This window comes from Limulus polyphemus, unplaced genomic scaffold, assembly GCF_000517525.1.
Source record: "Limulus polyphemus unplaced genomic scaffold, Limulus_polyphemus-2.1.2 Scaffold1911, whole genome shotgun sequence".
Classification (NCBI taxonomy): Eukaryota; Metazoa; Arthropoda; class Merostomata; order Xiphosura; family Limulidae; genus Limulus; species Limulus polyphemus.
Genome location: NW_013667521.1, coordinates 175,426 through 179,999, shown reverse-complemented (window position 1 = coordinate 179,999; position 4,574 = coordinate 175,426).

Here is a 4,574-nt window from a genome sequence, read left to right as displayed (position 1 = left end):
TCTAGTCTTACACAGCTAAATTAGGGACGGCTAGCGCAAATAGCCCTCGTGTAGCTTTACGCGACATTCAAATCAACCAACCACCCATGAAAACACAAATAAAAAATAATTATAGCGTCACTAAAAATTGCCTTTTGACCAAAATATTGATCCCTTTATTATATTTTTTTCCTTGCAGTGGTTTTAACCATTAGAGTAGATTATCATACGGTTAGCGTGCCGGGTTGTGAAACCGAGGTTCCATGATTCGCTTTCCCTTACCACTTAAAAAAAAATAAACCTCGCGCTTCCCACTATTCGGTCTGACGAGAGTAGACCAAGAGTTGGCGGTGAATAGTATTGACTGTCTATCCACCTTCCCTCTGACTATCCCTTCAAAATTACGGACAGCCAGCGTAGGCAGCCCTCGCGTAGCATTGTGAAAATTTCAACAAAGTTTCTTCCTGTCTCGCGCTGGTGTATAAAAAGCAAAATAATTAACCAAATATTCAGTGTTTGTAGGCTTAAGTACGAAGAGTTTAACGGGCCTCATAGACTTTGTTTAATGTTGCATAAGGAAAACCAAGAAATAATATTTTTAATTGTTCATCATTAATAATTAAAACAATATGTATAGCAATAGCGATTTATTCATACAGCTTATTTTTTTTTCTTATGCACCCTTTTTTGCCTCGGAATTAATCGCAATGCAGGTCACTGCATCGGCTAGGCCGTATTTTCTACTTTCGGACTTTACCTGTTGAACGTGTTATTGACCTAGATTGCGAGAAGTGTAATATAGAACATCCGAAGACTGGAGTTTCTATTTCTGTCTTGATTTATTACCATTAACATGAGACGCAGCCTGCTTGTCGGGTTTGTATGTGTAATTTCTATGAGCGATAATTTCTTTAGTATGATTTTGAAAGAGTTAAATAAGCTGGTAAAATTATTATTTTTTATTCTGTAAATACCGACAAATTATAAGCGAACCAAATATCTTTCGTATATTTGAAAATCTTGATTTGTTTGTTGTTTGGACCATCAATGTTGTGCCCACCACGGATATCGAAACCCGGTTTTTGGCATTATAAGCCTTCAAACTTATTGCTGAGATACATAAAAACAAGTATAACAAGAAAAAAATATATAAAGACAAGTTGGGATCGATGTGTACGTCACCTAGCTAGTTATGATAATATAAAAAATTTTAATGCTACAAAAATATTGAAACAAAAAAGTAAAACTGCAAAAACTGACTTACTTAAAACTTAAACATTTTTATCCCTACTTTATCACTGTAATATTGTTCAAAATACCATTCTCAAAAAAATCTGCGTAACTTGGATAACATATTAAAATTATACGACGCAAGTAAATGATTAAATTCAATGTATGTTGGTTTTTTTAAAGCAAGGAGTGAACAGTGTAAACACTTATAGATAGACAGACGAACAGAAAGACAAACATAGATAGAACACACAGTTGAGTGTAAATTGATTCTCCCATTTATGTACATAAGAATTTTAAATCGGGCACATAAAAATGCACATATTTCATAACCTTAAAGGTTATTATAATTCAAGAAGTAGTTATTATCAGTCATTTTAAGAATCATTTGAGGTATTCGAAGCCTTATAATTCTGTTCTAAAAACCTGAACAAATCTACCGAATGATCTTGGTTTGGTGGCTTCATATGCTTTCACTCCATTGAATAAATAAATAAATTTATGAACAATTCTCTTTATGACAACGAATAGATATCTGAAAAAAAAACCTTCTTCATATTGCGTTTTGGTTTTATGTTATTTATGAAATCTAGATGAACTTTAAAATTCGCTGACTAAAAAAAATAAAAGTGTAAGATAGATATTTTTAGAAGCAAGTCGGTAAATCTATTTTCAACGAAAAATAATCATAAAACGTGCAATTCCAATAAACAAAAAAGCTACTGTGTTTTACTTCCTCTTCCGTTGGTCAATATTTATAGCGAGTTGATCCAGCTTCATTTTTCCTTTCGGGAAATGACTGATTAAACTTAAATCTACTAATCTATGATTTTTACACAGTAGCAGTAAAGAAAAACGATAATAATTATGATCAACTGATAAATGTTTTGGGTGGAAAAGAGACGTGAAAAGACGCGAAAAACGTGGACACAATTTACTTCAATCCTCGCACAATAGTTAGTGGGGTAAAACGTTAATCTGTTCTGTACCAGCCTCAAAAGTTAATAAATAAATGAAAATGTTATTTACTCGCACATTCATTAGATATTTTGATTAACTTTTTGCTCAAACTCGGCACTAAACATAAGAACAGTTTGACTTGGCAATATTTCATATTAAGCTGACTAAATACTGTACTCATGTGAAGATTCTGTACCATAAGGGTGGTGTATAAAAACCTCTCCCAACACCCACACGTCTAAAAATATTATGCATATAGACTTCCGAAAATAACACCGGCTTAATTTACTGTTTCCTATAATTAAAAGTACATTTCCATAAAAATTTTAAGTCAGAACTGTTTTATTTTCGAAAACCATCCCTATAGTTTTCTCTGGATGATTTACAATGTAAAAAAAATGTTTAGAATGAGAAAATGATCTTAAATTAAATACTTACGTAGTGATGCAGCAGAAATATCGGCTATTTGTATGGAGAAAGATCCTAACAGGAACACAAAAATTGCACAGTAACGCATATTCGGGCTTTCTGCCAGTTTTCGGGGGGAAAATTATGTAATTAGTAAATTTTTTTCAAATAGTGATTTTTAGACAGTTTATATACGGATATTCGGTTTTAACAATTTCTCACGTCTTATGGCATCATGAAACTCCGTTATAACTGAATATCTCACCTCAAAGAAATAATTTAAAGACGCCACCTAACGGCTTTCCTACAAATGTTTGCAGACGATTTTGTGAAGTGGACCATTCAAAAACCGTCATCTAAGTGTCGATGGACTAAGCGTGGGGCACTGAACTGTGACAGCACGTGGAGAATGCGAACGAAAAGGATTATATTAACATGAAGAGGTGTTCCATAACCTTCCTTCGCGTCTTTGCCGTGACTAGCTCCACCAGAAGGCCTAACGTCTTTTCACTATGCATAGTGAAGGAACTTAAGGCGTGTTTTTCTTAAGCTGGTACTCCGTTTCCGTACATAACTGTGTCAATAGAAGGTCAAATTCTGGTATTGACACCCTTTTAGGAAAACAAAAATCGTAATTTTTTTAGTATTGAGTTGTTAAAGAAACTTCCATAACTTCTTCATTGAGATGTACTTCGTCATGTACTTCGTCATCCAGATGTACTTGTACCGTTATTATATTTCTTTTAGACCAGGAACTTCGAAAGGCGTTAATTATTACCCAATGGAAATTAGACCGTTTTTGAATATGGTATAATTTTAGATGACATCTGATGACGTTAACTGGCATAACTATTTCTTGCAAAAAAGAAGAAGTGAAATTACAATTTATTCTTGCAGAAAATACTCTCTTTTTTTCTACTTCTAAAATGAAACCATTCGTCGCTAAACCAAGTGAACCTTAACCATTTCAGCTGTGTAACTTGTGAAATAATAAAATTTTAGAGACGTGACATGGATGCTGAAACGGAACTCATGGACCCAAAAAAATTCAACTGTTAAATTACACTACAAGAAATATTCTTACGAAAAACAGCAAGTAAATTACCACGTGTTTTAAACAAATATAGTTTGAAATGTATTTTTTCTTTATTTAGAACATTAATTAAAGACTTTCCATGACCTTGTTTCGTTTCTTACCCACCTTTAGGGTCAGTTCCATATGAATCTGGTCATTAACCGTGCAATACATGACATATGATTGTAGTTTATTACTAAGCTTTTTTTTGGGGGGGGCTATATTGTTCTTTACCACACACAAAAAACAGTGTCAAGTACTTTTTACTAGGTTAATTTGTTGCCTATTTGACGCACGTGCACGTATATAGGGGAGAAACTATAATTGAATAATCCAAGAGAAAATTATTGACGTACTGTCTAAATCTTGAAAACAACATGGTCTCTTTAATTATTGTTTCATTAATTACAGGATACTCTTTTGATCAATGTTAGATCGTGTACGGTAAATGGAAGTACGTATGTATCTATATAAATATAATAGTACTGTCTGTTGTCTGTCCACGTAACTACTTCGCAGAGTGTGCATGGATCTTCACTAAAATTATATGGAGGTTCATTAGGTCCATGGTGAGATACATATAAATTTTCAGTTTTGCATTTTGCAGTTTTTGTGGGCGTTTTTGCGTCTTTTTTTACCAATACCTCACCTCCTGTAGAAGGATCTCCACCTAATTTAGTATAGAGGTTCATTGAGTCTAAGGAGATATACATACAAATTTTCAGTTTTGTACTTTACGTTTTGCAGATTTTATGGGCGTTTTTGCGTTTTTTATTACTACTTCGCTCCCCTTTTGATGGATCTTCATCAAATTTGGCATGAAGGTTTGTTAGATCCATGCGGAGATACATGCAAAGTTGCGGTTTCACATATTGTGTTTTGCAGTTTTTATGGTCGTTTTTTACAATTACATATAAGTGTA